This window comes from Dama dama, chromosome 2 (assembly GCF_033118175.1).
Source record: "Dama dama isolate Ldn47 chromosome 2, ASM3311817v1, whole genome shotgun sequence".
In the NCBI taxonomy this organism is placed as follows: domain Eukaryota; kingdom Metazoa; phylum Chordata; class Mammalia; order Artiodactyla; family Cervidae; genus Dama; species Dama dama.
In genome coordinates, this window is record NC_083682.1 from 44959896 (window position 1) to 44979163 (window position 19268).

At 37.7% G+C, this 19268-nt stretch overlaps 1 pseudogene; it reads right to left on the minus strand.

Moving 5' to 3' along the window:
• The window catches only part of LOC133068775 (adenylate kinase 2, mitochondrial-like), a 35836-nt pseudogene extending 17085 nt beyond the window's left edge, over window positions 1-18751 (minus strand).
• Window positions 18752-19268: the final 517 nt, after the last annotated feature.

Here is a 19268-nt window from a genome sequence, read left to right on the forward strand (position 1 = left end):
AATGGTTCTATGACTTCCATATGACTGATTTACTGCTTAAATCCTTACCAGAGCCCTGACCCAACTGCTATTTTTGTTTCCACATGTCCATGTCCTTTAAATCCTTAATTCTTGAGCCAGGCTTTTGTGACTCATTAGAGGCCTGGCAGACTGTAGTTTTCTACAAACAGGAGACAGATAGAGGACATGGTGGGAAGGGTGTCCCAGGAAGGCCCCGCAGGGTTCTGCTCAGTTCCAAAAGCAGTGATGATACAGTGCAGGCTCAGTGGGAATAGTAGAGGATCAGAACAATTATTTTAGAAAGTTAGCTTTGGCAGCAGTGTGAAACATGTTTAGGAGAGGTGAGAAACTCAAAGTATAGGTGGCTGTTTTAGGGGAAAGTTACTGTGACAGAGTCCTTCTTTGGTACTATCTGCCACTTGGAAGGTATAAATCTCTTTAAAACCATCCACTCCAGTTTGTGTGGGCAGACAGGAAATTTGAAATTAAGATGCAGATTGATTAGCTGAATAGACCTTAATAGAAGAGCAAGTGTTATAAACACTGTATACAGTTTACATACCATGGAATGAAATAGAGGAGCTTTATCTAAAATATAAATAGTAATAATATAAAAGTCAATATATGAGTTATATTTCTTGATGTGGTAACAGGCACCATATATGATTATATTTCTTTTTTTAATATAAATTCATTTATTTTAATTGGAGACTATTTACTTTACAATATTGTATTGTTTTTGCCATACATTGACATGAATCCGCCACGGGTGAACATGTGTTCCCCATCCTTAACCCCTGATTGTATCTCCTAAACATTTTTTCCTGTAGTGAATGGTAAGTAAAGAAAACTAGGCTTTCTTCTACTTTACTTCTTAGAATAATTTACATAATGGGTTTATGGAAGAGGAGAGACAGTAAGAAAAAAAAAAGAGTTAAGTAATGAAAAATAAATCTGATCACCCAACCATCAGAAATAAGGGAAAGAAGATTTAAAAGCAGGTAGCAGTACTTGTAGGCATATCTAATAGAGATTGAGAGAAGGTCCTTTTAACTGCACTTTACTGTTTATACCACATTTCAAGATGAAATTTGCCAATGACATCACCCTATTCAAAAGTGGTTATATTGCCTCAGGGAGCTTATCTGAGCCTGAGCCTGCCCAGTGGAGACTAGAACAGAAAGATTAGGTAACAAATGTGCTTGTTTTAGCAATGTATAATTCTGTGGAACTTCAAGGTCTTCTAGTATTGTTAATTAACAGCTTCATGAAATCCCACCTCAGCCTTTTTCCCACAGAGAAGCATACTCCTCTGTGCTTCTATACGCTCATCCCAGGTAACTCAAGTGTATTAACATTTAATGCACGGTGGATGTGTGTCCATGGAGAAGCCTATTTGGAGTAAGCCGATTTGAATTACAAGAAGCCAGAATTGTATTATGCAAATGTCCCATTAAAGTTACCCTAAAATTGAATTTAAATTACACCTTTCCACATAGAATTAGGCTTTAAAAATGAGGATAGATTTGAAATGCACTGGGTATTGAAAGATCTTTGTGGCTCTGCCTTTGCAGCCAGAAGAAAGGTAATGGGCAGCAAGACAATTCAAAGAAAAAGAGACAGAAGCACATGGAAAGAGCCTAATAGGAACGGGAGACCAAAAAGTCATTAACAGCTGATGCAACATTTTGAAGCACAAATTTTTCCTACATATTTCATTAACAATAATCTTATTACATTGCTGCAATGCCTTTATATTTCTTCCCTAGGAGAATATGTTGCCAGTAAGCACTTTGAGTGTAGTAGTATAGAAATTACAGTCTTAAGTGCTCGGGCCTGGTGCACTGGGAAGACCCAGAGGAATCGGTGGAAGAGGGAGGTGGGAGGGGGGATCGGGATGGGGAATACATGTAAATCCATGGCTGATTCATGTCAATGTATGACAAAAACCACTACAATATTGTAAAGTAATTAGCCTCCAACTAATAAAAATAAATGAAAAAAAATTACAGTCTTTCTATTATACTTATCAAGATCATTTACTTGGTCTTCTAAAACAGGCTTTATTTACCTGAAGATAATTACTTGTCTTATGTTTGGGAAAAATCTCCATTATTCAAAGGGCAGATATTTTCATTTTTATGAAGGACAAAAATAAAAATACTTTATTTAGAAGTGAATTATGGGTATAGAAGGTAATAATACCCTTTAAACGTCACTGTTCTTAAAATCGTTGGAATTATGCAAATATTTAAATGTTATAAATTGGATGAAAGGTTTCGTTTCAGTTAGAAATGGATAGCACACTTTTTCTGATAAAGAGGCGTGGCCTTCCACGGCATAATCCAGTTCCTGATCCAGTTCCGGGGAAGAACTTCTTTTCCTGCTCTTTCTTGGTCATCTAAGGACAATCCAGTCGATAAAGTCCTATCTGATCTGTTGGGGTAGGACAGGGCACCTGCAGTAATCACCTCCAATTTCCTGCAGTTGGACACTTTTCTTACCTTCCATTGATTAACGATCTTATAATCAGTATTCTGACAGAAAGTGAAGAAGAACTGAAGAGCCTCTTGACGAAAGTGAAAGAGAAGAGTGAAAAAGTTGGCTTAAAGTTCAACATTCAGAAAACTAAGATCATGGCATCTGGTCCCATCACTTCATGGAAAACAGTGGACAGACTTTATTTTTTGGGCTCTAAAGTCACTGCAGATGGTGACTGCAGCCATGAAATGAAAAGATGCTTGCTCCTTGGAAGAAAAGCTACGACCAACCTAGACAGCATATTAAAAAGCAGAGAATTAAAAAGCAGAGACATTACTTTGCCAACAAAGGTCCGTGTAGTCAAGGCTATGGTTTTTCCAGTTGTCATGCATGATTGTGAGAGTTGGACTATAAAGAAAGCTGAGCGCCGAAGAATTGATGCTTTTGACCTGTGTTGTTGGAGAAGACTCTTGAGAGTCCCTTGGACTGCAAGGAGATTCAGTCCTTAGGAGATTCATCCTAAAGGAAATCAGTCCTGGGTGTTCATTGGGAGGACTGATGTTGAAGCTGAAACTCCAATACTTTGGCCACATGATGTGAAGAACGGACTCATTTGAAAAGACCTTGATGCTGGGAAGGATTGAAGGTGGGAGGAGAAGGGAGCAACAGAAGATGAAATGGTTGGATGGCATCACCGACTCAATGGACATGAATTTGAGAAAACTCCGGGAGTTCGTGATGGACAGGGAGGCCTGGTGTGCTGCAGTCCATAGGGTTGCAAAGAGTCAGACACGACTGAGCGACTGAACTGAACTGAATCAGTATTACTGTTGGGGTGGTCATGCTTATCTGGAAACCTCAAAGTGGGAAAATAGTGTGCGAGTGATTGACATTTTACCACTCTATTTTTTATTCAGGGTAGACATTAATAATCAATCACAGCAGTCTTTTCCATTGAGTCAGATCCTACTTAACACGGAATTCTAGAGGGCCTCAGTAGTCAACAAAATTTTCCATGAAAGACAAAACCTGTGTTTTTTAAAAGATATATGCATAGATTTTAAAATCAGAAAACCTGGATTCTTGTCCCTGTTCTGCCACTTGGGCAAGCTTTTTCTGACTATGCATGAGGTCAAATCAGATGCAATTTTGCAAGCTGTAAGTACTATTTAGACATAAGGTGTCTATTCATTTTCAACCAGATTGGAAATGTAGAACACAATGCTTGCTTCACAACAGATACTTTTTCACCTTCCCTTCTTAGCCTTATTTAAGAATGAGTTGGGGAGCTTGCTGCTAACTTATGGTCCTTTCTTCTCCCATTCAAAGGGCAACTTAGAGAAACGTTTTCATAAAGATTTAAGGGGTCCAAAATGTGACAACATCCCAAGTCTCCTCTCAATAGCTCTTGCTGCCAGTTGTTGTGGTCCAGTGTCTGACTCTTTGTGACCCCATGGACAGCAGCACTCCAGGCTTCCCTGTCCTTCACCATCTCCTGGAGCTTGCTCAAACTTATGTCCATAGAGTTGGTGATGCCATCCAGCCATCCCATCCTCTGTTGTCCCCTTCTCCACCTGCCTTCAATCTTTCCCAGCATCAGGGTCTTTTCCAATAAGTCAGCTCTACTCATCAGGTGGCCAGATTATTCAGCTTCAGCATCTGTCCTTCCCAGTAGTACTACATAATTAATCATCTGTATGATCATGGTGGAGATTCAAACATTTCTGATGGTGTGGCCTTTCTAGCGATAAGATCAATATCTTGCTTTTGAAGATGCCTGGTGTTTGGAGACTGGTGACAACACATTTGTTGTCACCAGTGTCACTGGTGTTACGCATTTGGGGTGTGTGTAATTCCAAAAGGGTTCACAAAATTAGAAGCAAGTTAGATAGTGGCATCTGAAGGAATATTTTTAAAGTCTAAATGAAATATGAATCTTTCAAGTTCTTCTAGTTAAAGGGAATTCCAACAAATGGGATTTCTTGATTCTCTCTATAGTACCAGATCACCATATAATTATTAATCTTGTACCTCAAAAACATTTATTTTATACCTCAGTATGATGGCAAGTATACAAATAACAGCTAGCTTGTGAATATGCGATTTTATTTCATCTGTGGACTTCCCTGGTGGATTTGGTGGCTCAGCTGGTAAAGAATCTGCCTGCAATGCAGGAGACCTGGGTTCAATCCCTGGGTCGGGAAGATCCCTTGGAGAAGGGAATGGCAACCCACTCCAGTATTTGTGTCTGGAGAATTCCATGGACAGAAGAGCCTGCAAGCTGCAGTCTGTGGGGTCCCAAAGAGTTAGACACGACTGAGTGACTAACACTTCCATGTTCTTTCATTTTCTAAAGTAAGAGAAGGATATACTTTAGTTCCAGGTACTGTTTATTCCTTTGTTAACAGCTATTGAGTCTTCCAAGTGCCAGGCCCTGTGCTGGAAACTGTGTATATCTGCCTTCAAGAAGCTTAAGTTCTGATGAGGGAAAGAGATGTGTTAGGGAAAGAGATGTGTTATACACACCACTGTTTTGCACGTAAACACTAGAGATAAGTTACAGATATGTTGGAGCACAGGAAAGAAGAGTGGTTCGTTTTGTCTTTTTACCTTGTTTTCCCTACATTTTCCCATCTTCTGTGCTCTCAAATCTCTCACCACTGTCAGTTGTACTAAATCTCTCAGTAGCTTCTCTAAGAATGTTGAGTTACCAGGAAAATTGTCTCCTTAGTCCTGCCTAGGGGACTCTATTTTGAAAAAAATGATTGTACTTATTATTTCCAGTTTTTGAAGGAGAACAGGACTTCCCTAGTGGCTCAGACGTTAAAGCGTCCGTCTGCAGTGCAGAAGACCTGGGTTCGATCCCTGGGTTGGGAAGATCCCCTGGAGAAGGAAATGACAGCCCACTCCAGTATTCTTGCTTGGAAAATCCCATGGGCCGCGGAGCCTGGTAGGCTACCGACCATGGGATCGCAAAGAGTTGGTCATGACTGAGCGACTCACTTCACTTCACTTCATCATATCTGTTACTCAGGAACTACTTTCAAAATATCTTGGCAACTTCATGGTCAAAGTTAAGAGAAAATAAAGGGTGAATGTCTGCTATTCCTTTGAGCCTTCCCTTTCAGTTCTGGGTTCCAGCTTGAGAAAACTTTTCAGGACGTTGGCATGGAGTATGACCTCACTATTCAAGTGTAATCCTATTCTCTTTCACAGAGTAGAGAGTTCATATTTGAATTTTTATGAATATAATTGCCATAAAATGCCACAACCACAACTATCATATAATAATAATTCCAAAATCCAGTTATCATATTAGTATTCCCTCTCTATTTATAAACATGCAGCGGTTTTCTGATTACTTGAGTCTCCTTGCAAATTTCTTTTATTCCTGGTTTCTTGATGGATTCTATTAACCTAGTTAGAAATGTATTTTCTAGCACAGAAGTAAAGTTTCAAATACTTTTTGCCACATAAATGAGTGACACATACACAGAGACGCTTATTCACCAAAGCACTGATATTGAATGAAGAGAGTCCATTTTTCTCAGATTGTCCCATTTTGTTGGCAAAACCTCCATCTTATGTAGACTGTTGGTTGTAGAACTAATTATTTTGAGATTAGCCAGGCATCTGGAGTCTGAGTTGCTCAAGAAGCTGGAAGATTAACTATTTAGAGGCTCAGCTGCAAAAACAGGAATAATCTACTAGCCCTTTTAAAAGCAGCAGTAATCTCTTATGATCCTTTGTATTTCAGTGTTGTCTGTTGTGATCTCTCCATTTTCATTTCTAATTTTGTTAATTTGGTTCTTCTCTCTTTGTTTCTTAATGAGTCTTGCTAATGGTTTGTCAATTTTGTTTATTTTTTCAAAAAACCAGCTTTTAGCTTTGTTGATTTTTGCTATGGTCTCCTTAGTTTCTATTGCATTTATTTCTGCCCTGATTTTTAAGATTTCTTTCCTTCTGCTAACCCTGGGGTTCTTCATTTCTTACTTCTCTAATTGCTTTAGGTGTAGAGTTAGGTTATTTATTTGGCTTTTTTCATGTTTCTTGATGTAAGCCTGTAATGCTATGAACCTCTATGCCAATAAAATGGACAACTTGGATGAAATGGACAAATTCTTAGAAAAGTATAACTTTCCAAAACAGAACCAGGAAGAAATAGAAGATCTTAACAGACCCATCACAAGCAAGGAAATCAAAACTGTAATCAAAAGTCTTCCAGCAAACAAAAGCCCAGGACCAGATGGCTTCACAACTGAATTCTACCAAAAATTTAGAGAAAGGCTAACACCTATCTTACTCAAACTCTTCCAGAAAATTGCAGATGAAGGTAAGCTTCCAAACTCATTCTATGAGGCCACCATCACCCTAATTCCAAAACCAGACAAAGATGCCACAAAAAAAGAAAACTACAGGCCAATATCACTGATGAACATAGATGCAAAAATCCTTAACAAAATTCTAGCAAACAGAATCCAACAACATATTAAAAAAATCATACACCATGACCAAGTGGGCTTTATCCCAGGAATGCAAGGAATGTTTAATATCCACAAATCAATCAATGTAATACACCACATTAACAAATTGAAAGATAAAAACCATATGATTATCTCAATAGATGCAGAGAAAGCCTTTGACAAAATTCAACACTCACTTATGATTAAAACTCTCCAGAAAGCAGGAATAGAAGGAACATACCTCAACATAATAAAAGCTATATATGACAAACCCACAGCAAGCATCACCCTCAATGGTGAAAAATTGAAAGCATTTCCCCTGAAATCAGGAACAAGACAAGGGTGCCCACTCTCACCACTACTATTCAACATAGTGTTGGAAGTTTTGGCCACAGCAATCAGGGCAGAAAAAGAAGTAAAAGGAATCCAGATAGGAAAAGAAGAAGTGAAACTCTCACTGTTTGCAGATGACATGATCCTCTACATAGAAAACCCTAAAGACTCTACCAGAAAATTACTAGAGCTAATCAATGAATATAGTAAAGTTGCAGGATATAAAATTAACACACAGAAATCCCTTGCATTCCTATATACTAACAATGAGAAAACAGAAAGAGAAATTAAGGAAACAATACCATTCACCATTGCAACAAAAAGAATAAAATACTTAGGAGTATATCTACCTAAAGAAACAAAAGACCTATACATAGAAAACTATAAAACACTGATGAAAGAAATCAAAGAGGATACAAACAGATGGAGAAACATACCATGCTCATGGATTGGAAGAATCAATATTGTCAAAATGGCTATTCTACCCAAAGCAATCTATAGATTCAATGCAATCCCTATCAAGCTACCAACGGTATTTTTCACAGAACTAGACCAAAGAATTTCACAATTTGTATGGAAATACAAAAAACCTCGAATAGCCAAAGTAATCTTGAGAAAGAAGAATGAAATTGGAGGAATCAACCTGCCTGACTTCAGACTGTACTACAAAGCCACAGTCATCAAGACAGTATGGCACTGGCACAAAGACAGAAATATAGATCAATGGAACAGAATAGAAAGCCCAGAGATAAATCCACGAACCTATGGACACCTTATCTTTGACAAAGGAGGCAAGGATATACAATGGAAAAAAGACAACCTCTTTAACAAGTGGTACTGGGAAAACTGGTCAACCACTTGTAAAAGAATGAAACTAGAACACTTTCTAAAACCATACACAAAAATAAATTCAAAATGGATTAAAGATCTAAATGTAAGACCAGAAACTATAAAACTGCTAGAGGAGGACATAGGCAAAACACTCTCTGACATAAACCACAGCAAGATCCCCTATGACCCACCTCCCAGAATATTGAAAATAAAAGCAAAACTAAACAAATGGGACCTAATGAAACTTAAAAGCTTTTGCACTACAAAGGAAACTATAAGTAAGGTGAAAAGACAGCCCTCAGATTGGGAGAAAATAGTAGCAAATGAAGAAACAGACAAAGGATTAATCTCAAAAATATGCAAGCAACTCTTGAAGCTCAATTCCAGAAAAATAAATGACCCAATCAAAAAATGGGCCAAAGAACTAAACAGACATTTCTCCAAAGAAGACATACAGATGGCTAACAAACACATGAAAAGATGCTCAACATCACTCATTATTAGAGAAATGCAAATCAAAACCACAATGAGGTACCATTACATGCCAGTCAGGATGGCTGCTATCCAAAAGTCTATAAGCAATAAATGCTGGAGAGGGTGTGGAGAAAAGGGAACCCTCTTACACTGTTGGTGGGAATGCAAACTAGTACAGCCGCTATGGAGAACAGTGTGGAGATTCCTTAAAAAACTGGAATTAGAACTGCCATATGACCCAGCAATCCCACTTCTGGGCATACACACTGAGGAAACCAGATCTGAAAGAGACACGTGCACCCCAATGTTCATCACGGCACTGTTTATAATAGCCAGGACATGGGAGCAACCTAGATTCCCATCAGCAGATGAATGGATAAGGAAGCTGTGGTACATATACACCATGGAGTATTACTCAGCTGTTAAAAAGAATTCATTTGAATCAGTCCTAATGAGATGGATGAAACTGGAGCCCATTATACAGAGTGAAGTAAGCCAGAAAGATAAAGAACATTACAGCATACTAACACATATATATGGAATTTAGAAAGATGGTAACGATAACCCTATATGTAAAACAGAAAAAGAGACACAGAAATACAGAACAGACTTTTGAACTCTGTGGGAGAAGGTGAGGGTGGGATGTTTCAAAAGAACAGCATGTATACTATCTATGGTGAAACAGATCACCAGCCCAGGTGCGATGCATGATGCAAGTGCTCGGGCCTGGTGCACTGGGAAGACCCAGAGGAATCGGGTGGAGAGGGAGGTGGGAGGGGGGATCGGGATGGGGAATACGTGTAAATCTTGGCTGATTCATATCAATGTATGACAAAACCCACTGAAATGTTGTGAAGTAATTAGCCTCCAACTAATAAAAAAAAATAATAATAATAAAAAAAAATAAAAATAAAAATAAATAAATAAATAAAAGCAGCAGTAAAAGACAACTCCAGGGACTTTCTGACAGTCCAGTGTTTAACACTCCACACTTCCACTGCAGGGGGCGCAAGTTCAATCCCTGGTCAGGAGACTAAGATCCTGCATGCTGTGTGGTGCAGCCAAAAAAAAAAAGCTACTCAAAATAGAGTATTGACCCCTAATTCACACCAAACATCATTTCAAATTTTGTCAATCAAATTTCTATCCATAGCCTGTGATAGTTTTTAGACCAAAAATTAATAGCTCACTACAAAGTAATGTTTTCTTGAAGGGACCTCAAGTGAGGAGATTGGCCTGGATGCCTTAATATATATGGAATTTAGAAAGATGGTAACGATAACCCTATATGCAAAACAGAAAAAGAGACACAGAAATACAGAACAGACTTTTGAACTCTGTGGGAGAAGGGGAGGGTGGGATATTTCAAAAGAACAGCATGTATACTATCTATGGTGAAACAGATCACCAGCCCAGGTGGGATGCATGAGACAAGTGCTCGGGCCTGGTGCACTGGGAAGACCCAGAGGAATCGGGTGGAGAGGGAGGTGGGAGCGGGGATTGGGATGGGGAATACGTGTAAATCCATGGCTGATTCATATCAATGTATGACAAAACCCACTGAAATGTTGTGAAGTAATTAGCCTCCAACTAATAAAAAAATAATAATAATAAAAAAAAAATAAAAATAAAAATAAATAAATAAATAAAAGCAGCAGTAAAAGACAACTCCAGGGACTTTTCTGACAGTCCAGTGTTTAACACTCCACACTTCCACTGCAGGGGGCGCAAGTTCAATCCCTGGTCAGGAGACTAAGATCCTGCATGCTGTGTGGTGCAGCCAAAAAAAAAAAAAAGCTACTCAAAATTGAGTATTGACCCCTAATTCACACCAAACATCATTTCAAATTTTGTCAATCAAATTTCTATCCATAGCCTGTGATAGTTTTTAGACCAAAAATTAATAGCTCACTACAAAGTAATGTTTTCTTGAAGGGACCTCAAGTGAGGAGATTGGCCTGGATGCCTTAATATATATGGAATTTAGAAAGATGGTAACGATAACCCTATATGCAAAACAGAAAAAGAGACACAGAAATACAGAACAGACTTTTGAACTCTGTGGGAGAAGGGGAGGGTGGGATATTTCAAAAGAACAGCATGTATACTATCTATGGTGAAACAGATCACCAGCCCAGGTGGGATGCATGAGACGAGTGCTCGGGCCTGGTGCACTGGGAAGACCCAGAGGAATCGGGTGGAGAGGGAGGTGGGAGCGGGGATTGGGATGGGGAATACGTGTAAATCCATGGCTGATTCATATCAATGTATGACAAAACCCACTGAAATGTTGTGAATTAATTAGCCTCCAACTAAAAAAAAAAAAAAAAAATGAACATGTGCGTATTTCCAGTATGTTTTTCCAAACTTGATGAAAGAAATCCAATCATAACATTCAACTTGACCCCCTCAGTCCTTGTCAGTATTTAACATGGAATAACTATCTTGTCAGGCTTAGTTTATTGGTTCACTCATAGAAGGTCATGTCCTATTATAGTCATTTACGTACATGGCCGCCGACTCAGTGATGAACTGTGCCTCATTGCTTATTCCCAAGCACGTTTCACAGGACCAGGTATATCGTTTACTATCGTCCATTTAGTCTCTTGACTATTATGGTCTACTGAATAAACTCAGGCGATTTCTACCCAGAATCTGAATTGTCCCTACACCAAATCTTAACACTCCTCATTTCATATTTTCTTCTGCTCAGTTCCTTTTTTCGTTCAGTGACTCTTTTCTTTGGAGAAGGCGATGGCACCCCACTCCAGTACTCGTGCCTGGAGAATCCCATGGATGGAGGAGTCTGGTGGGCTGCAGTCCTGGGGTCGCTAAGAGTCGGACACGACTGAGCGACTTCACTTTCATTTTTCACTTTCATGCATTGAGGAAGGAAATGGCAACCCACTCCAGTGTTCTTGCCTGGAGAATCCCAGGGACAGGGGAGCCTGGTGGGCTGCAGTCTAGGGGGTCGCGCAGAGTCAGACACGACTGAAGCGACTTAGCAGCAGCAGCAGCAGCAGAATATTTTCTTTGGTTTCTTCTCACAGTCTTATCAAACTCAAGTTATTAAATATACATACACAGCTATCTTCATTTCACTGAAATTATATTTATTAATTGGAATCTAAAAATAAAAAGATAATAAATAATCTTTTTCTTGAATATATGTCATTTTCCCCATCATAGGGCATTTAATATAGAAATTTCTATTTTTTTGTGATGTCAAATCATTATAATGTTCTTGTTATTTTTTTCTCTCAACCTCATCTCCACTTGAAAGAATATTACCAATTATAAAATTAGAATTGGTAGTAGGAATAGTATAACAAACAGAATAAACTGAATGAATTGGGGTTGTAGCTTTGAGGCTAATACTTATTATGCTTATGAACTGAAGGGATATTTCCATTTTTTGAAAGAATACACTTATAGAATTCATCATGTAGCTATGGGAGAAAAAATATCTTTAGTGCTTTCTTCATTATCACTTTCTAAAATATGACTTTGAATTAATCTTACCTGGGTTTACTTTCTTCTCTCTCTCTCACTATAGCTTGTTCCCTTATATTTAACCTCTCATTTGTTTTCCTCATCTCTAAAGTAGGAGTGCAAGTAATAATAGCCATGTTTCAAGGGCAATGTGAAGATTAAATTAAGCAAAGCAAATTTTTCTAACTATACAATGGTATACAAGTATGTTTCTGTTATTTCCATTGTAGGAAGGTTTAGATATTATAAGATACACAAGGGACAAGTCTTATTTGGCAGCTGTCTTGTAACTCCAAATAAATTTATTTGTCATGTATTTATTGAGAGATTTACAGCCTCTAGAGAATTTTCTCTGTGAGAGTGATGCTTTTGAATTTTCTTTTGTTCTTTTCCCCTCACTCTGGCTAGTTGAAATCTCCAAAGACAAATAATGTCCTTGGCTGGGCAGCTAAGATGTAACTGAAGTTTCCAGGGATTTCTATAGTATGGATTCAGCACTTATGGAAATTCAATTTAAAAATGGAAAATATCCCTTAACTAGAGAAATATATGCTTAAAATTTCCTGTTTAGAAATGATGACTGTCCTGAGGTCTGACATGCATTGCTGCCTTTGCTTTCTGTATGTTTTTCTATGTTTTAGGTCTATTTTGTTGGCCTAATGAGATTGCAAGCACCGCTAGTGTCATTTTTGTTTCTAATATATTGGTCTCTATGAGATGTTTTGATTTTGTTTGGTGACAATGAAATAATAGCAATGACAGTCTTAATTTAAATGTTGTCAAGTGGTACAGTTGAGAATTTAATTGATAGAAATGATATTTTTATCACTGTGAAATAAATTATGCACAGGGAGATCTATTTTAGAAATAACTTTCCATAACAGAAAGGCTCTTTTGGACAGTACTCTTCAAATTTGGTTGAAAATCACTTGAGGACACCAAAAAAAAAAACAAAAAAACAAAAAAAAAGTTTCTTAGAATAAAGCTTTATTTTTATTTCTTTCATATGGTCTATTGAATAGCCTTGTCACATCTGAGTGGGGTATTTTCTTTAAAACTACTAACAATATATATATAGACCCATGACATGAAGTGTATATGGATATTTGAAGTAGAGAAAAGCAGTAATTATTTAACTTAAAGAAATGACAGAGTTTTATAGTACTTGCTATAAAGTAACAAACTATCAAGTCATATCCAGAGACCATTATTTAAAAGTTATTACCATATCATGATGATCTCTTCTGCACTTGCATTACTTTGCCACAAAACTCTAAAAAAAAGCTTTTAAGTTTCATGGCAGGCAGTAGGTAATGATTATATGCCAGAATAAGAAATATTTGAAACTGATTTATGTACAGATTTGTAGTGATCAAAATGTGTGTGAGATCTGCAGTTTTACCTTGTTACTTTGGAGGTTTTCAGAACAACTGCTCTCACATATTCATATTTAAACTAAAAAACAGCATGATTGATTAGTCATTGAGTTGTTCATGCTGGGCCAGAAGATTTATCATGGAGACTTAGTTCTGAAATGAAGTTGAGCAAGAAATGCCTTTCAGAAATTTATAAGAAAATATTTTGACAGCTTTCCTTTGAGAAAGGAGAATATCTAGCTGTAAACTTGTTAACGACAAAAATGAAATACCATGCCTCACCAGATCAGTACTTATAATTGCTCATAACATTTTTACTTTGAGCATACTCAGACCTAAAGTTATTTTTCCCCAGTCAAGTTTTTATTTAAAAGGAAATTTACATTTTACATTGTGAAAAGCATCCTACATACTTTTGAGCTCCATTGACCAAAATCTCAACATATATTTTATTACATTTTCATGACAATAACTATATGTAGCTGCAATTTTTCATGTATTCTTTCAGCATTTTTAGTCACTGATATTTGTATGAATTTTATGTAAAATATTGCATGAAATCATTCATATATGGAATGTACACTATTCATGGTAGGAACTTGGTACCAACAGAAAGAGATTCCCTGGTGGCTCAGCTGGTAAAGAATCCGCCTGCAATGTGGGAGACCTGGGTTCGATCCCTGGGTTGGGAAGATCCCCTGGGGAAGGCAACAGCTACTGGCTCCACTGCTCTGACCTGGAGAATTCGATTTGCAAAGAGTTGGACACAACTGAGCAACTTTCACTTTCGCTTTCAGACCCCCCTGTGGAAAAACTGTTACTGTTACTATTAGAAAGATAGCTATTTTAAATAACCGTCTCTAGGAGCTAACTATTATGTGTTTAACTATTTAACACATAACTATTACGTGTTTAGAAGAGCACAGCAAAAGCAGAAATGGAGATAGGGAAAATAGATAAATCTTGGAAGAGTTTTGTTTTAAGCTTATTCATAAGCCCCTGAACAATAACAAAAAGATAAATATAAAATTGTGAAATAAAAGTCACTCAGTCATGTCCGACTCTTTGCAACCCCATGGACTGTAGCCTGCCCGACTCCTCTGTCAGAATACTGGAATGGGATCCAGGTCTCCTGTATTGCAGGTGGATTCTTTACCATCTGAGTCACCAGGGAAGCCCAAAATATAAAATTAGTTTAAGCTAATTTATGGGATAATATCACAGTGGATATCAAGTAAAGTGTACTTTTAGACTTTCAACAAGTGATGCTGGAAAAACGACATCTGTAGAGAAGAAATGAACCTTGACCCATACCACACACCACATTAAAAATTATCATGAAATACCAAGTACCAGAGTGCATGCTAAGTCACTTCAGTCATGTCCAACTTTGTGAACTGTAGCGTGCCAGGCTTCTCTGTCCGTTGGATTCTCCAGGCAAGAATACTAGAGTGGGTTGCCATGTCTTCCTCCAGGGGATCTTCCCAACCCAGGGATCAAACTCACATCTCTTATGTCTTCCTCATTGGCAGGTGTGTTCTTTACCTCTAGTGCCACCTAGGAAGCCCCAAGTACCAGAGACCTAAATGTAAAACTTTAAAACTATAAACATCAAGGGAGAAAATCTTTGTATATTTGGCTAAGGTAAAGATGCATTAGACACCAAACCAAAAGTATGATCCGTATAAGAAATCAGTCCTTATCAAAGGTAAAAAAGAAATTTACTGATAAAGAAACTGTTAGTATAATAAAAAGATAAGCCCAGATTAGAAGACAATATTTGCACAGCTTATATCTGATAAGGGGCTTCTATGCAGAATATGCAAGTTCTGGGAGTTGGTGGTAGACAGGTAGGCCTGGTGTGCTGTAGTCCATGGAGTTGCAAAGAGTCAGACATGACTGAGAGACTGAACTGAACTGATGCAGAATATATATACTATAGATAACTCCAAAATAATAATAATAAAATTAACAAAAAAAACCCCACAATGAAAATGGGAAAGAATTTGAACAGACATTCACCAAAACAATACACAAATGGCAAATAAACACATAAAAAAAAAAAGCTAAATACAATTAGTCATTGCAAAAATGTAAATGAGATATCTATATATACCAATTAGATAAAATAAACATACCAGATGAAAATGTAGAATAAGCAGAACTTGAACACATTGTTGGTATAAATAAAAATTGCACAGCCACTTTAGAAAAGAGTTTGGCAGTTTTGCATAAAGTTAAGCATATAACCCATCCATCCTACATCCAAGTATTTAACTAAGAGAAATGAAAAGTTATGATCATCCGAAAACCTGCACATGAAACTTTATGGCAGTTTTATTCATGACTATCAAAAGCTGGAAACAACTCAAGTTCCTTCCATTGATAAGCGGATAAACAGTAACATATCCATATAATGGATTGCTGCTCAGAAAAATAAATAAAAAAAATAAAATTAAAACAAACTGATACTCAACATCACAGATAAATCTCCAATTATGGTATGTGAAATAAGTCATACTCATAAGGCCACATAGTATATGATTCTATTTGTATGACATTATGACAAAAAATATGTGAATTAAAAAAAAAAAAATCAGTGCTTGCCAGGGGCTGAGAGTGGAAAGGTGTTGACTCTAAAGGGTACAAAAGAATTTGGGGGGATGATGTTAGTGATCTATATTTTCATTGTAGAGATGATTACCTGAGTTCAGGCATTGGCCACAACGCATAGAGCTGTATGTTTGAAAGGGTGAACTCCACTGCATTTCTCAATAAACCTGACTCTCTCTCTTCCAAAAGAAAACTGCCTTGGTTATCATTGGTATATCCAGGGATATAGATAGTTATCTTGATAACTGGTGAACCATATCACTTGGACACAAAATAGCTGTTGATAGATAAGTTTCTCTTCATAGATTTACTTTAGTTAATGGATATAAAAGGAATGATAGAACAATACTGTTTTGCAAATGTTTGCGGATCTAATTGAGAGGGTTAACAGCCTCAGTAGGAAGGACAGAGGTCCCCAAGTGGCAGGAGGAAATGAGCTGCAAGTGGTAGACAGTTTTCTCTCTTTCTTTACTCTTCTAATCCTGTGTTGTCATGACGACATCTGGTTCTGCCTGAACTTAACTTTATCTCAAACCTTGAGCTAACCAATGTGTTTTTCTTATGGAAATGTTTATTTCTTAAGCTATATTAATGAAACCCTATTTGCTTGGAAATCTGCCTTTCTCCAAGACTTGTGTTAAGTGTCTTATGGCCCATGACTCCCCTTGTGCCTTTCTATCTCAAAATACACATTGTGGGAGAGGGACCTGGTGCCACTCTCTCAGTCTTGAGATATTTCTTTTGTCTAATTAGCAGCTTGCTAACAGGTATGAAGCGCCTTGCTAAAAACTAGCAAGGGGGCACTCTTTTTGTCTCTTTCTGATGTCTATGTCAGAAGCTTTCTCTGTCTCTTTTTACACTTTAATAAAACTTTGCTGTACAAAAACTCCGAGTGTTCAAGCCTCACCTCTGGATCGAATTCCTCTCTTCTGGAGGCCACAGATCCCAGCATCATTCATGGCTCGCAGCAGCAACCTTTCATAATCATCACTGACTTCTAACAGCACAAAAGAGAATACACCAAATAAAATCACCTCCTGAAAGAAGAATACACATCCTCTATTAAGACATCTTGCCAAAAAAAAAGTGAAATCAAATTAAGCCTTTATATGCAAATACCCAATTTATGGGAAATATGGAGGCGAGAAAAACATATTAAACTTCACTTTGCATTCATGATAAACAAACTTCAGACTCTGGAAACTCTACAGGAAAGCTGTAGATTAAAAGAGACATAGAGACATGAAGGACAGATTAACCAATTTCAATGCATCAACCTTATTTAGCTCCTGATTCAGACATACAAATTAAAAAAAAAATAAAGACATTAAGAGATAATGGAAATATGATGAACACAATATGGCCAAACTTTTAAAAAGTGATAATGATGCCTTTTTTTTTTAAAGTTTTATCATATGGAGAGAAACACTGGATTATTCACAAATGAAATAATCAGTTCAGTTCAGTTGCTCAGTTGTGTCTGACTCTTTGCAACTCCATGGACTGCAGCACTCCAGGCCTCCCTGTCCATCACCAGCTCCCGGAGTTTACTCAAACTCATGTCCATCGAGTCAGTGATGCCATCCAACCATTTCATCCTCTGTCATCCCCTTCTCCTCCCGCCCTCAATCTTTCCCAGAGTCAGAATCTTTTCCAATGAGTCAGCTCTTTGCATCAGGTGGCCAAATTATGGAGTTTTGGCTTCAGCTTGAGTCCTTCTAATGAATATTCAGTACTGATCTCCTTTAGGATGGACTGGTTGGATCTCCTTGCAGTCCAAGAGACTCTCCAGAGTCTTCTCAAACACCACAGTTCAAAAGCATCAATTCTTCAGTGCTTAGCTTTGTTTATAGTCCAACTCTCACATCCATACATGACTACTGGGAAAACCATAGCTCTAACTAGATGGACCTTTTTCGACAAAGTAATGTCTCTGCTTTTTAATATGCTGTCTAGGTTTGTCACAACTTTTCTTCCAAGGAGCAAGTCGATATGACTGCAGTCACCATCTGCAGTGATTTCGGGGCCCAAGAAAATAAAGTCTCTCACTGTTTCCATTGTTTTCCCATCTATTTACCATGAAGTGATGGGACCAAATGTCATGATCTTAGTTTTTTGAATGTTGAGTTTTAAGCCAACTTTTTCACTCTCCTCTTTCACTTTCATCAAGAGGCTGTTTAGTTTTTCTTTGCTTTCTGCCATAAGGGTGGTGTCATCTGCGTATCTGAGGTTATTGATATTTCTCTTGGCAATCTTTATTCCAGCTTGTGCTTCATCCAGCCCAATGAAATAATATGATTGATTTTCTGGATTTGCATCAGAACAACTAGGAAATGGGGAAAATGGGTCTAAGAAACAATAAATAAAATTGGCTATGAGGATATGGTGTTGAGGTTGAGTGATGGATTGCAAGGATTCCTTTATATAATCTTATTTCTTGTTGTATATGTTTAAAATTTTCCATAATAAAACTTAAAAAAAAAAAAAGAAAAGGAGTGAAAGGAAAGGAGAAATGCAGGAAGAGAGGAGAGAAGAGTTTGGAAAAAAGAATAATACTATTGGACTTCCCTGGTGGTCCATTTGCCAATGCAGGAATCCAGTCGCCAATGCATGTGACATGGGTTCGATCTCTGGCCAGAAAGATTCCACGTGACAACTGAGCCTGTGCATGGCAGTTACCGAGCCCATGCGCGAGAGTCCATGAGCCACTGCTGCTGAAGTCTGTGTGTCCCAGAGCCTGTGCTCCGCGGCAAGAGAAGCCAGTGCGATGAGAAGCCAGATCACTGCAGCAGAAAGGAGCCCCTGCTCACTGCATCTGGAGAAAGCCCGTGCACAGCAGCAAAACCCAATGCAGCCAAAGATAAATGAATAAATAATTTAATTAAAATAAATGAATGATTTTTAAAAATTTAATAAGTAAATATTGCTGCTGATGCCACAAGAGATTACAGAAATGTTCACATTCAGTATGCCAGATCAAAAAGGACCTGACTCGCAGTTTCTTTCTTAACAACTTGTCTGCAGGACACAGGATAACTACCTAGCTTGATACCAAGTATGGCAAACAAAAGACACTCAATAAACATTCATCAAAAAATGAAGACAGGATACAGGAAGGGAGATTAAATTTACGTAATACGAGAGCAGTCCTTTTTCTGAGACAGATAAAAAGTGAATGGCATATATAAAGTTAGGGAGTATTTTT